We start from the raw sequence: 15,958 nt of genomic DNA on the forward strand, positions 1-15,958 counted from the left end.
TGCTCGGTGAATCAACTGCCGCCTAGTAGCAATTACCGACAGGCCACTGCTGCAAATAACAGTTTGTCCTCACTCCCCCCTGTGTTCATAACCTAATTTTTTTTCAACGTGAAAATGAAAGAGTGCGCTGATGGTTCTGGACACGTCTCTCATGGCAGCAGCGAGCGTCTAAATAAATGATTTGCAGTTGTGAGCCCAGCGGATGAGGCCACCTGCAGCCCCCCGACCCCGGCAGACAATGAGAGGCGCTCTGCACGCAGCACTGAAGCCACCTGTGTCTGCGCTGCCGTGTGTGTGTGTGTGTGTGTGTGTGTGTGTGTGTGTGACAAACTGTACCTGTGCATCAGCTCTGGACTCTTTTAACACCTGTAACTGCTCGGACATCTGTTGTGGAGTGTGGGGCGGGCTGGGGTATTTCCTGGAAGAACAGAAGTGCATTTGTTACACTTATTTTCTGACTTGGGTTTTTCTTGGCCAATGAGAGTTTTTTCTTTCTTTTTTTTTCTTCTTTTTTCTAAATCTCCGTGGGTGATGTGTGTATGAGCCGGAAAAAGCTGAGGACAAAATTATACAGGGTCAGAAAACTGATGACACAAAGAGAAAAAGCACAGGCACACGCACACAAACACACACACGCGCACACACTCACAAACAGAATATGAGTACACAATGATGACGTAAAAGACAAATGCAGACAAAAATAAATGCTTTAATTTAATGACTGTATGATTGATATTTTCAACTGCCTTTATTTGCAGGCTCAATTGTTTCACTTATTTCAGGATGTTCTACCATATGAACACATTTATCTACGTTTGTGGACTATTCTTTTAGAAAGTAGATTATCAAAACGGTTTTTCATTTTTCTAATTGTTTGTTTTATTTATTTATTTTATTATTATTTTCATTTTTTTTTTAATCCTGTTGGGAGTCTTTTGTTGCTGTAATGTTGCACAGTTTTATTTTTAAAGTTTCCATATTAATTTTTTTAACTTGGAACATCAACTGCTTTTAAATTACAGGAAAATAAAGTAATCGCTAACATTGCCTTGCGCTAACATTGCCATTATCAACACTCATTAAATCCCATTTTGACTGGTTTTTAATCTACAAGGGCCAACTTTATACTTCTGTTTTACTTGAAAGCCACATTATGGTTGCACGGAGGACATGGACAAACAACATAGTCGCTGTTTGCATTCATTTAAGACTACAAATGAATCAACCAGGCCGCTTTTCTTCAACGCCCTGTTTACCTGTTTTGTTTTTATGGGTTAAAAATAACACCTGCTGTGCTCGGAGCTGCTTGTAACCTTTTCTTGACCCCCTGGGGTTTATTAGAACACGACGGATGAAATGAGGCAGAAAGATCCATTAAACATAAAGCGTCAGTGTTCCTACAATAAAACTGGCAATATCTGGTTCTTTCATATGTAGATATTCCAATAATTGCTTCTATAAACACGAGGCTGGAGACGTCTTTCTTGCCACAGTCTGGCAACCGGGAAAAAAAAAAAAAAAAAAAAAATCCAGCAAAACAGCTTGGGACAAAAGACAAAAGTTTTATCAATAAAGATGTTCTTTCTGTGAAAACAAGCACCACAGCCAAACCAAACACGGCGCTGGATCCAAAGTTGTTGTCGGACTTTTGGCAGCCGCCAGTCTCGGAGGAAACGAAGGCAGCAGAGGGGACGGAGATGACGCCACGGGGCCTTTTTAACCCGAATGCTCCCTTCCACCTGCCCCAGTGCACATTCCTGCAGTATGATCTGCTCCTCTGCGTCCACAGGGTCTAAGGGCGAGGGGCTGGGGGGGCAGTTGGGGGGTATCTGGCCTCTCCAGCAGTCTGATAATGAGGGATGATGTGTCTGTCAGCTCAGCTCGGCTCCCATGCGTCATCGGCGGAGGGGTTTTGTGGAGCGGGGGAGGGGCGAGGGGAGGCGACCGGGGGAAAAACAGGGAGATTAAAGAGCACAATAACACGTTCCTTATCATTTACCACGTCCCCCTGTGCGACGGCTCCTCACGGGGGCCCAAACAAAACAACAATAAGTCGGGGTGGTGTGTGTGTGGGGGGGTGAGGGGGGTAGGGGGGGAGGGGGCACGACACAATGCGCTCGCTTTGTTTTTGCGACCCCGGCGCGTTCCCTCCGAAGACAGGTCCGATCGGGGGTAAAAATAAAGAATGAAACGGGCCCCTCAGTTTCCCCAAACAGATTTTATATTATACACAGCAGAGGTTCGCGAAAAACAAAAATCATTATGAGAGCGGATGGAAATAATGAAAACCTCCGGGTTGAAAAACACGGGATTATTGTGTTTGTGACGGCGAAGGAACACGTTTTGATGGCTTTAATTTATGAATAGCACATGGCGGAAAAAAAATAAATAAAAAATAGTGAGCGGGAGAGTGTGTGTGTGTCCGAGCTATTAGATATGTGTGTGTGTGTGTGTGTGTGTGTATTATGAGCGCACAACAGGTGCCAAACACAACAGCGGAGGGGAGAAAAACATGGTGGGGTTAGCTCGCAGCCGGGCTTCCCGCTAACACACAGTCACAAACAAAAAATGGGAACGTTGCGCCAGGCCGGAGCGGGACCCGTGTCATTCTGGCGCTGCGTTCGACCGCCGCCGCCGCCGCCATCGTCGTCGTCGTCTTTAACGGGCGCGGATGCGCACGTGGGCCCAGCCTCGCTCGCCCTTCTAGCCTCTCTCGCCCCTGTGCAGCCCGACGTGTGCAATGAGTAAAAGCAGCTCGGGGAAAACTGAATGAGGTATGTGTAATGACTTGCTGCTCTGCTATGTTCATTAGGCGCATGTGTGCGTTTGTGTGCGTGTGTGTGTCTGCGTGCGTGTGTGCGCGTGTGAGTGCGTATTTGCTTTGCTCGGACACAAATTCCAGAGGAACAGTAGGAGGTTTGGAAAGTGTTCCCCGCGCGGCCTTTGATACTTTGGGCCGTCAACATTGTGAGGACGCGGAACGACAGACGGCGAAGGAGTGGATTACCCTACATTCGTTTGGCTCCATCCGTCCATCCATCCATCCATCCATCCGTCCATCCATCCGTCCATCCGTCGGTTTGTCGCGCTCACTCGCACATCCCACCTCTCGTCTCCGAGTGGGGGGGCGGGGGGGTGGGGGGGGGTGGTGGCACCGGTCGGTGCGTCACTTCTCGCTCCAACACTTTGTATTCTGTATTTTTTTTTTCCACTGCGTTTATACGAGGTGCCGCCCGCGGGCCGCCCTGAGAAACCTTAGACGGCAACACCTCCCATCCCTCCGACAACTGCTCGACCCCTCCCCCCCCACTCAAAAATCATTTTCAGGGCCCCCGCTCGTACATCACCTCGCTTCTTCCGTCCTCGCCGCTGCTCTTTCAAACACTACCAGTCAAAAGCGTGGACACACGCTTCTGATTTAAAGGTTTTTCTTTCATTTTCATGACTATTTACATTGTAAATTGTCAGTCCAGGCATCAAACCTATGAGTGAACACATATTGAATGTGCAAAAGTGTGAAATAACTCAACCAAGTTTTATATTTTAGATGATCTAAAGCCTCCCTTCATATAGAACACATAGAACATAAGATATTTGGGTATTTAACATTTTTTTTCTTTTGCCACATTAATCCACAAATCTTGGTCATATATTTGATGTCTTCAGTGTGTATCTACAGTGTAGAAAGGAGTAAAGATAAAGAAGACGCAGGTGTGTCCAAACTTTCAACTGCTAGCGTAGGTAATTGCCGATCCGACTGTTTTCCTCGGCGCAGCCCCGAGGCAATTGGGATAAATTGTCCGTGCGCGCCCGCGTTTAGTTACGTTGTGGTGGGGCTGGTGGGGGGAGGAGGTGGGGGCGCGAGGAGTTGTGGCAGAACAATGCGTAAAATATAATGTGAAACAGAGGTGCCCCCCCCACCCCACCCCCAAACTCACCCCTCTCCCACCACCACCAACCAGGATCCCACAAGATTCGGGGTGATATAAATAAGAGGAAAATGCGCTGTGACATATCTGGCAGGCGCTGCCACATATACAGCACCTATGTATATTTCCAGCAAAATGTGCCGAGACACGTTGTTTGAGTTCCTCCGCAAAAACACTCCGTCTCCGGTTCCAGATCGCCGTGAACGCCCCCCCCCCCCCCCCCCCCCCCCCCACCCCCCACCACCCCCCACCACCACCACCACCAAAAGCCGCAAGGCTGCATGGCTGGAGTTATGGTCCCCGTTAGGGAGGCTGGAGATGTTGATGTGCAAGTTGTTCCACATATAGCGCCGCGCATTTCCCAACATGACCTTGGCTGTCTCGTATGGCCGGCTTCAGCGAGCTGAACCCCAGCACAGTTTACTGGGAGTTTCACTTCTGTAGCGATTCCAAAAAAGCTTTCCGACACAGACAAGCGGCACAGCTGGCCGCCCTATAGCTGACATTCACCGCAAAGCTCGCATCTGACAGTGATTCACAGCACATGCGACCAAGATGTATATGAGCGGGCTGCTGTTTGCGCCGTGATGTATAGCTCACTGAAAGATACAGCTTTATCAAAGAGGAGGGAGACGCAGCCCATTCAGTAAGTGTCGAGTTAGTGTGACCCAGATCTGGGTCACGCGGGGGGAAAAAACACTTTATTTGGATTGTTTAATTTCGTTTTTGGCTCGACGACGCCAAAACCCTTGGCAAAAGCAACTGTGCTCGGGCACTCGAGCGCCGAACTTTGTTGCAACAGATACCCGAAGATGCATTTTTCACGTCTGTCTGAGAGGGAGCCCCATGCAAAACACTTGAGAAGCGGAGACTCCTTCCAAAAAATCTCATTATAATAATGAATATAAAGAAAAAAGAAAACTTGGAGGGTGCTTGAATGGAACTTTTATTTATTACACCCAAAGCGTGCCAATGATATTTCTTCACCAGCTGCAGTTTATTTGAAATCCTGCCAGCCCATTTAAATTGTCTGTGTTGTAGTGAACATTATGTAGACACTAAAGTCCGTCTAATGCCTAATATTTAGCCCTATGTTTATAGCCTCATTCAAAATTGCTTAACTTCTGCTTCTCCTGCTACTACGCACCATGACTAGAAGCAATAAGGCAGGTGGCAGAGTGGCTGCTGGCTCTGGATCCAGCAGCAAACAAACAGGAAGAAGAAGGAACAGCGAGATGAATCATGGAAGAAGAAGAAGCTTCAAAACTGCTGACACCTCGTTGGATCTCCAACAAGAGAGATGGTCTCAGAGAGAGGAACCTACGGCTGGCTCAGACTGTTGTCCCTAACCTGGGAGAGGAGTCCGTGCCCTTTGTGACATCACAAAGGGAAGAAAAGGGACCCCAAAAAATGTGTACAGTAGTTATAGTTTTCTACTTGCTACCAAACCCGCATCTTGAAACACTTATTTAGTGAGCCAATCACAGATATGAGCCACTCATTTCAACCCATTTTGTCCATTAGAATAATGGTCACACGCAGGTGAGGCTGTTTTAGAGGGAGATTAATGGTGCTGAAAGAACACTTGGATAACGCGAGTGGGCCAACCTGCAGCCAAAACTCCAAACAGAGCTTCTTTCAGGTTGTAACCCTCGCTTTCAGCCTGCGCAAACACAGCACAATTTACTGCTCTGCGGCTGAACTGCACGGCCCAGACTGAAAGTTTGCCCCAGACGTCTCTTGGTTCTTTCACCCTTCAGGCTAAACTACAGATACTGAATCGTCAACATGTCTCGCATTTTCTCTCCATAAGGACTGACTTTTGGCACCATAATTGGCAGGAGAGGACTTGCAGTGTTTCTGTTTTTATCTGACGGTGAATCGGTATGTGTGATTGCTGAAGAACTCACCCAAGCTGATAAGTGGATACTCCTGCAGGAGAACAAAAGCTATTTGGCTCCTTTGGTCAGCACAGGGTCACTGGTGTGTGTGTGTGTGTGTGTGTGTGTGTGTGTGTGTGCGTGTGTGCGTGTGTGTGTGTGCGCGTGCGTGTGTGTTTTGGGTAATAGTGTAAGGTAGAATTGCAAAAGAAAAGACCTCACCCCAGGACATGGAATTCCAGGGTCGGCGTTCGAGGAACATGCCCAGCCTTAAGAGCAGACGAGCCCAGATCCCCCTCTGGGTAAATTCATGCATACACAACACATCTACACCACGCACGCACACGCACACGCACACGCACACACACACGCACACACACACACACACACACACTCACAAAGAGCAGACAGTCCCCTACCCCCTTCCTTTTGTTGTTGTTGTTTTTCTCTTCTGCCCCTCTTACAAAGGAAAGGCATCTCCACTCTCTTGGAGGCCACAATGAGAGATCTGCTCAGTAGCAGAACAATAAAATAAAAAAAAAGGACCTATACCGCCGTGGCTTTGCGCTTATCTCGGACTTTAGTCAGCCAACTGATTCTTAGATACTCGGGTTAGATACAAGAGAGGCGTGCACGCTGCAGCGAGAGTAGTGAAAAACACACGCACACGCACACACACGAGCACTCCGTTCAAATCAAACGCCGGCTTCAAACAGCTTCTCGGGTCGGGGAGCGTCCATCGCTGAGGCCCCAGTCACATAGAGGCGCACGGTGAGTTGCTGTCAATACAAAGCTCCTTTGAGCTTGAGCATTGTCTCTTCCCTGGCTTGGTCTCTATGATTAGTCAGCAATCTGCTATCACACATGGCCCTGGCCTACTTCTGCGGAGGAATTCGACCTATGACATCAGTCTGCTACAAAGAGGCCAAAGTCTGTCCACCGCGGGCTTTAAAAAGTCCAGGTGGGACAGTTTGAAGGGTTTGGGTGCTTCGGCGTAAATTATCTGTCCGTCTTTTTTTTTTTGTTGTTGTTGCTCCGTCTCATTACGAGCGCAAACCGAGAAGACACAATAAATCCAAACGAAACCGATCGTGCTCGTGTTGTGATATGGATGCATTTCAAATCGCAAGCGCATCGGCAGGACTTAAAAGCCCGCCGTGGCAAATTTGTGGCATTGACCATGACCAAAAGCCCCTTAACCATAAACAGCCACGAACATTAACCATTTACTGAAGATGTTCAGTATTTCCACAGCTGTGCACACACACACACACACACACACACACAGGTTCATGCCACTATCTCTTTTATGGGATATTTGCTCTTTAATTTCACCCACCATCAAAGCTCTCACTCACCAGATGTGCAATGGACGAATGACACAAAGGATGCAGCATAAAATGCCTTAAAGGACTCCCAATGTGAATCAAACCTGTTCCAGGCCTCATCTGAGAAGACAGAGCAGCCGCTCGTCCAGCTCACCAGTGATTTGTTGCCTTCAACATTATTGTCGGTGTAATTTAAGTCGTGTTTGTCAAAGAGCCCTCGCTGCTGAGAGACACAAATAATGAGGTTGTTAGCCATAGTTGCTGATGTTGTTCTGGGAGACGGTCGTGACATACCCCCCGCCCCCATGATGCATTTGCTTGCAGTGCAAAGGTCTGGAAAAATCCGCCTTGATCTGAATATAAGAAAAGATTTTTTTTTTCATGGCCTCTGAAGACATTCAATTAGCAGATCAGCCGTTAAAAAAAAAAAATCTTCTTTTGGGTGAATTATTTGCATGGAATTTAAAAAAAAAAAAAAAAAAAAGGAAAAGGAAAAGGAAAGAAAGCATCTGCATTGAAGAGGTCTCAATACGGCGGCTAAGAGTGAATTCCTGTCAAAAGCAAACCTTCATCAAAGCTCGATTCAAGGACTTCAGGAATAATGTTTTTGACACATCTAGATTGACCTTTGGTCCCCAAGAGGACTACTGGTCACCGCCCTCTCTCTCCCACACACACACACACACACACACACACACACACACACAATTGTGGGTGATCAAACACGCTGTGGAATGGCGAGGGCACCGATGGAGGAGGGGTTAAAGGGAAGGAAAACAGAAAATGTGAGAACAGAGATGGGGAAGAAAGACTGATTAATCCTCCCTTTGCCGGCGTTCTCAGGACATTTTATTCGCCACGCACGCAGCGCCCACCCGACACCCCACCACCACCACCAACAAAAAAAAACCCTGCACTCTTCTCCTGCGAGGTGGTTTGATGTTCTGTTCTTTTCTTATCAATAGCACCTTTGCATCAATTACCCAACAAAAACATCCTTCAGAGGCAGGGAGGGAGGGAAAGGCTTTGGGGGAGTGCAGTGGGGGGGTCAGGGGGGGCGCGGCTCTCTGGGGGAGTGTGGGAGACAAACCTTCTTGTCGTGCATTCCAGGCTTTTGTCATCCCTGGGAATTTGTTTCCTGTCAACATCTTAAGCCCATAGATAATACGTTATCAGGGACGAGGGGAACCTCAACTCCCGACCCAGTGGTGAAAGACGAAAATGTATAAATATATATATAAATATATAAGGAAATGCCTTTTAAGTAAGACGTCTTTGGTGATAAATGCTTGCCGCTTTATGTGAGCCGAGGTAATTGTTAAAACAGAGCGCCGAGGCTCGTGATCTAACGGCCGTGATGAAGATGAAGTGGGGGAAGGTGGTGGTGGTGGTGGTGGTGGTGGGGGGACCCCACTGAAGTGATGACCGCGGGGGGGGGCCGCCTGGTCCTCACTTGAAGTGACATTAAAGATGTTTACAGATTGTCCTCTAATACGGAATATCTGCCGGGCTATTATTTCACAGCTATAGGGCCTTAATTTATGAGGTGCTCAACACATGAGCTTGTTTGCTTTTATGGCCCTGTGTTTCCCAGTGTCTGCGCAAGGATGTGTGTGCCCTCTAGACGGCCAGCCTGGGGCCAGTAAACCTCTCTCTGCACAGGCAACCACAGCCATTCCCTCTAAATTACATCACCTTTCCTGATCCCACCCGCGCAACTGACGCTCAGCTGCTGCAGGAGTTTCTCTCTCACTGACCTATTTCCTCTCTTTGTATCACAGGGACGTCATCCTCCTGAAAAATCAATCAATGGATAGATAAATAAATCTGGATATTTATTCACAACAACCTTTCATCAGAGCAGTCGTTTTACAGTCATTTTTTTTTATTTTTTATAAAATTTCAAACCCTGATGTGTTTTACAGCTTCCCAAGTCTTAGGTTTCCATGGATCAACCTGTGCCCATCATCATCATCGTCATCATCATCCTCTCTATCAACACGCACCGGGCCGGTTCGTCCCCCACCTACCAAAGACCAACCAGGAAGTGACTGCGGCTCGGTGGTATGTCTGCAGAGTAAACAGTGGCTGCAACGGAGGCCTGGACCAGGCTTATCAGGTCGCGTCTGTCTGATTGACCCTCCACTCCCTCTTTGTTTAGACGTCTTGACAGGCGGGTCACCACTCCACATCCTCCTCCGCCTCCGACCCATTATTCCCACAATTTCATGTTGTAAAAGTGAAAGGCCATGTTTTACTTCTTTACTTGAAGGGCAAACAAGCAGCCGGAGGTGCTTTTTTTTCCCGGGAAACCAAACACTTCAATAAAGCGACTTGGCCGCCACCTGAGACACTGCGGGTCATGATGCTTCGACAGGCATCTCGGCTATGTGGGTCGTTCACCAGAAACAGTAGGGGAAAGCAAAGGCACGTTGCGGGCTGTTAACAAATATTTACAGCTCACTTGGACAACAGCAGGAATGCAGGAGAACATCTCTATCTGGGGTTACTCAACCCCCTCCATTCCCCCACCCCTCCTCACACCCCCCCCCACCCCCCCACCCCCCACCCCTCTCCTCTGTGTGTGGTACCGCCGTCTTCTTCCCAGGTCTGTCTAGGGCCACTGTGGCCTGTCAGCCTGTCAGATTAAAGCTCCGCTCTCCCAGTCTTCCTTAAATGCCGCACGCTTTGTTTTTATTGAGGAGGGGTGCAGAATGCGTGTGATCTCTTGTCGGCCTCCTTCTCATCCATCTCTGCCAGAAGCCGAGGGGGCAGAGGGGGTAAAAGGGGGTTCAGGCAGGGGCAAGGGGCAGGGTCACTCAGGGGGAAGAGTGGGGTCAGAGGTTAAGCTAGGTTCCCCTAAGCCTTTGCACTAGAGCTGCAAGGACCCGCGGAGAGCAGGGAAACACACACACACGCACACACACACACACACACACACACACACACACACACACACACACACACACACTTATCTGTCCGGCAGTAATGAAGCCCTCCACTGACATTTCGCTCATGTCTGCAACACTGCCGTTATTCATGCAGAGTGTGGTTGTTATTGAGTGCAGATGTGGAGCTGTAATGAGCAGCGGTTCTGGCACGGGCTGCCCAGTGATGAACACAGGCCTGTGCTGTACCCAAACACGGCAGAGAGCAGCGAGAAAGAGATTAACAAGGAATTTCAGGTACGGTGGGGGGTCAATAAACAGGATGGGTCTCTATTAGCAGATGACTTTCTGTCTTTTTCTTTTTTCACTTTTTGCAGGTGCAAAGTGCATTCTTCAGCGTCAGCTGGGAGCTCTCAGTGGAGCTGTGTAACGGCATCATCTGCTGTCAGCTGGGAGCAATAGGGACCTCTAGGTTGTTGTTTTTTTTGCAAAGGCTTGTAATTTTTTTTTTTTAACACTTGGAAATCCTTGATATGGGCCCCAATATTTTAACATTTTGTATATTAAAAATATATATTTTAATGTAATTGCATGACTCCAGTTTGAGTTTCAATGAAGTCGGCAGAAAGAAAAAATGATAGCACTGCCAGTGTCATAATGAGAGCATATGCGTGACAAGCCAGATAATCTTGGAAGTGAGAAAAAAAAGCAGAGTCCACGGAAATCAAGCTTTGGTGGAAAGCTTATCAGGACTGTGTACTTTTAATCCTTTGCCTTAATGCCGTCCACAGGGCAGCGGATAGACGGGACATTGGTCAATTCCCGTTGGAGCCTTTCCAGATCTTACCCAATCTGCTGGCATCAACCAGCCGCAATCACAGATCCCACACCGGGGAACTCGCTGTGTCCACGTCTGCCTCACTTTAAAAAAAAAGAAAAAAAAGAAAAAAGTTTTCAATGCAATGCAGCGACGGTGACCTTTCCAGTATAGAAGTGAAAAACATTGTTTACTGGAGACACATGACATTTTTGTGAAGTGACGACGTCCTCTTTTTTACGTTGCAACTGCACTTTAAATGTGAAATCAGCAAATTGAGGTTGTTGCAGAATTTCCTCTGCGAAGGAGACCTATTGGGTAACTGTCAAGTGGCTATTTGAAAGTATTTTCACTTCCCTAAAAAACAAAAAACTCCTGGCTGCAATGGTGCACATAATGAACTAAAGATAGTACAAATCTAATAGATTCATTGACATTAATAAATGTCAATGAAACAAATCTGGTTGCACTTTTGTTGTCATGTGGACACACTTTTGGTGTCAGTCAGACTTTTTGGATTTGTTATTACCTTGATTTTTTTGATTGTACAGATAGTAAACCAAAAAAAAAAAAAAGACCATGTGAAAATAGCTGAGCAGCTGAATGAAGGCAAATAAAAACAGTTTGAGGCACAAACCTTGGCTTGGCTCAGTGCTTGGCAAACAAAAAGAGGACAGCTGGGCGTTTAGAACAAATATTTTATCTCAGTCTGTTCCACTTTCAAACCGTCAGTCTCCACAGCAAACACCAAGTGCTCGGCTGTCCACACAACACCGGGCACTGGAATTTATGGAGCGCCATTTTAGGATCTCACACATTTTAAACTTCTGAACCTGAAAGTTTGTGCTTTGGGTGTGACCAGTTTTTGATCCCGGACCCGAGACCTGCGTTGACTGAGCTTAATGTGATCCCAGTGGTGGCCATCAGTGATGACGATAAGAGGAAGAGCGTGGCTCAAACCACAGAACATCCAATCACAGACGGTGCACTTGTCTGAGTCTCTATCCATGGTCCTGAAGCTCTCATCTACACCCTGAAACCTAAAGCAAGTAGAAAAGTCCGGCCATCAAAAGCGCAACTATAGTAGTGCGTAAGTATAACAACTAAAGAGCAGCGATCCAGAATAAACTGATTGACTTTCCAAATTACACAAAAGAGTGAAGTTCCCTTTTTTTTTTCACCAAACCTTGAGAGAGCACACAGGACCAGATTACAGAATGAACAAAGTGCATCAAGCGTGTTGTGTGTATGTCACTATTCCGAGGGGTAATATGTGACACAACTTAGTCTTGAGTCTAATATCTCGGTCAATAATTGTTGACGCTGACTGGTTGCGGATACTGATGCTTTTGTTCAGGACGCTGGATGAGCAGGCTGACTGTTCTTCTAAAGCACCGAGGAAACACTCGCTGCAGCGCAACTCTGAAATGTGACGACAAATTAATCTGATAGGAAAAAGCAAGCTGTTAAAAGTATGAAATAATCTAAACCCTCCGCCTCTCTATCCAGCGCCTCCTCTTCCTACTGAGTGCAGATGACGCAAGTGTGCCGGGAAGTGCTGCGTTCGCACCTCCAACAGCTTTCCGTGCACGGAGCGCATGTGGAGACTATTCCCCTTTTAAAATATCCCGCCAGGAAAACGTTCAACTGTGCAAATACGTCCTGCTTACTGAATGCAAACAGGTCTTCAAACAGTATCTCGTTAATTTACACAAATTTTCAACTGCTCCGTCCCGCCGGGGTGCCCATGACTCGCTGTGGATGTGCGTATTTGTCTTACTCACTGCGAGCCAAGGGGCATAAAGGCAGACACGTCCTGCTGCGCAGCGCTGACCTTTAACCCTCATAATGTCCACCAGCCCACTCCTCACGTCCAGCACACACTGTAACCGCACTCCACTCATCTGCACTATGCTATCTGCAATGCAAACAAGTGTTTGATAGTGCAAGGAGTGTTTTATAGTGCAGGGAGTGTTTTACATTTAGACAATTCCCATTTTTTAAAAACTTTAATTCATCACCTACTTTTTCCTACATACTGTATTAGTCAGTAATAAATTATATATAAATTCTAGTACTACACATTTTTTTTTCGGTTTGAGACATCTTTTAGCAAAAGAACCAGATCTGTGTCCATCAGCCCTCAATAAAAAATTCCTCATGTAGCTTAAGTCACACTGCTATGGACAACAAGGGTCAAGAGGATACGCGTATAATTTAATAATGTAATTGCTGTTATATATCTATATATACTATTTATATATGAAAAGCGCTATATTAATAAAGTTCTGATTGATTGATTGATTGATTGATTGATTTATATTTGGAGAAAGGGTTGAGAACTAACAAGCTACGCTTCTTCTCACTCCTTTTCAAATAAGTCACTTTTTTCTTTTCTGTTTTAATAATTTTGCTTCCGTAAATTTTCATTCTATATCATTTTATGTATGTTTGGGGGAATTACTTAATAGCAGTTAGGAAGCATTGTCAAATATTGCATATTTAAAAAAAACAATAATTAAAGACTTCAAAGGTCTTCAAGAAAGTAGGAGCCTGGCAGCACGATGTAAATATTCACGTGAATATTTTGATCAGAACTACACTCTCGGAACAAATCCTTCAGATATCTTGTGGAGAAACAATCTGCTGACATCAGTGAGTAATGATCCCTGTCGTTAAACGAAGAGGCGGGTGACGCCTCATTCTGCTGAACTTGCACACCAATGACTGCAACATTTACAGTAAATTTCAGGGGCCGGTTATTGCTTATAGTTTTCACCGTAAAGTGAGACGTCTCTCAGTGACGCACAACCTAACAAAGTCTCCAGTGTTGCGATCCCTCAGCTTCTCTACGCAGCTCTCACAAAAACCGCTTTTAATACTATATGAACACAAAGAAAAGGCACATGTAGGGGAAATCTGAAACAAGGAGTTGACCTTTCTCGCCTTCCCAACAATGACTTGAGTAGATTTGCACATTATTGGCTTTTCCTTCCTCCAACTTAAACCATCCACATCCTCTTCTAAATTTAGCAGATTTTCAGGGCTTTTTTTTTTGTTGTTGCTTTTTTTGAGAGAACACGGGTACGGGGGATGGAACCGATCGGCGCCGGCCCTTCCTTCCAATAAGCTCCAACATGCTGCGGCCTGTGACTGATTAACCTGAGCCTTTGATAAGAACCATTGGCTAAGCTGATAAGGCCTCTTGTGTCAAACACAGGAGAAGATCATTGACACTCACGCAGCGTTATGAAACACAGGTGCTGTCCAGCAACCTGTCTTTTCGCAGAAATCGCTGCATACATTTGGTTGTGTGTGTGTGTGTGTGTGTGTGTGTGTGTGTGTGTGTGTGTGATGTACTATCCGCCTGCAACTGCCACCCTCTCACCATGTAACCTTCAGCAGAATGTGACTGGTACCTGGTATGGTGACATTTCTGAAAACTGAGAACATACATGTGGACTAATGGTCAGTGTGGGACGTGTGTCCCATTGCAAACATTTCACACATTCACAAACCTTTTACGTATATTAATGGACATTTACATTTTTATATATTTTTTATAGAAAACTATTTGAAACACATGCTCTTGAACTCACTCAGACATTTCATTTCAATTGGAGGAAGTCTAAGTTAGAATGAAAAATGAGACTTTGGCACTCAGGCCCAGGCTGCTAGTTGATCAAGTGGTTTGCCAGATTAGAAGCTCCCAGTCCAAGGTACTCTTCTGTTGGAGAATAGACTCTGCTTGGTGTGATGAGAGACTGACCCTGCTGACTTCTAATCAGGAGGATCAGTGGAGATGACCCAGCAGTCATGGTTTAAGTGGTGAATAGTTCTATTGTTTGTTTTTAAATCCTTAAAAACTACAGTCTCCAGATCATTATCATGATGATTTGACTTTTAACAGGGGGACTGGGGACCCCTGCCACTGACACAGCGCCCACTGCTGGCCTGGTAAAGGACTGTTTGACTTTGGTTAGCTATCTGGCACCCCTGCATGAGAACGCGCCTTTCTTAATGGCAAACCTTCACACAGCCACAACTCACAACCCACAACTTGTTACTGCCTTCTGACAGCCGCAATTTGGCCATAATAAGGCTGCTCACTGGTCTCTGTGTGTTTGACCCGGCAGAGGAGCCAATGACACCAAAGAGAAGAAGAAGAAGAAGAAGAAGAAGAAGAAGAAAGCGCAGCTGAGCAAAGGACTGGACAGCCAATCTCCAGTGAGAGGGTGCAGGGCAGGCAACCAAAGCTATATAGTCCTATATAAGGCCAGTTGGGGGCGCTGTGTCAATGGCATAGCTACTATTCTCACTGTTACGAGTCAGTAAATAGCCAAAAAGATTTTCAAACAACCATTTTTAATTGTAAAAACTAGCAAGTGTTGCTTTAAGGCTGCCGATTGGTGGGACTCTGCCTTCTCTAAAATGGCAGGAAGCAGCGCGATAAAACTAGCTAGCCAGAATTGCGAAAGCCTGCGACCGAAAGAAGCGGAGTGTGTAAAATTCCTAACTTTTGATTGCAGTAAACACTGCCTGCACTGAGTCGGTTAGTAAACGTCAGAGTAATACAGCGAGAGAGGACGACTGGATTTCTTTCTCCACAGTCCGAGTGAGTCACAAGTTTACATACACTCCGTCAGCAGCTTTGCCTTTTAATGATTTAAATTGGCTCTGATGTTTTGGGGAGCCTCTCATAACCTTCACATAATAGGTTTCTGGCATAGTGACCATTCCTGTTTGCAGAACCATGGTGTAACTGAGTCAGCTGTGTGGACCTCCCTGCTACCCACGCATTTTCAGTTCTTTATGCACAGTTTCTGCTGGATTGAGGTCAGCGCTTTGCCAATGCTTCTCTGATCCCGCGGCTTCGCCGTCTATAAGCCGTCTTTGCCACAATTTAAATATGCTTCAGGTCATTTTTGCATTCAGGATCCATTTTGGGGACCATTTGTTTTTGCTCGCTGTCTTGAAATACTGCTTCATTATTGCAACATTTTTCTCCCCGCTGCCACAACCGAGCCCCACAAACATGATCCCCATCCAAATAATTAAAGAAAAAGATTCCTGTGCGGAGTGAATGACCTAAACAACCACAACCCATTGTTCCAGG

At 46.2% G+C, this 15,958-nt stretch overlaps 1 long non-coding RNA gene across 1 annotated transcript in view; it reads right to left on the reverse strand.

Moving 5' to 3' along the window:
- LOC142896506 (uncharacterized) overlaps positions 1 to 15,958 on the reverse strand; it is a 60,337-nt gene that overhangs the window by 18,926 nt on the left and 25,453 nt on the right. The window contains exon 2 of the long non-coding RNA XR_012928361.1: positions 337 to 418. This is a non-coding gene — a long non-coding RNA (uncharacterized LOC142896506). The remainder of the gene's footprint in view (positions 1 to 336; positions 419 to 15,958) is intronic.

The sequence above is a fragment of the Nelusetta ayraudi genome, unplaced genomic scaffold (genome assembly GCF_046127955.1).
Source record: "Nelusetta ayraudi isolate G7.1 ecotype Tasmania unplaced genomic scaffold, CSIRO-AGI_Nayr_v1 ptg000053l, whole genome shotgun sequence".
In the NCBI taxonomy this organism is placed as follows: Eukaryota; Metazoa; Chordata; class Actinopteri; order Tetraodontiformes; family Monacanthidae; genus Nelusetta; species Nelusetta ayraudi.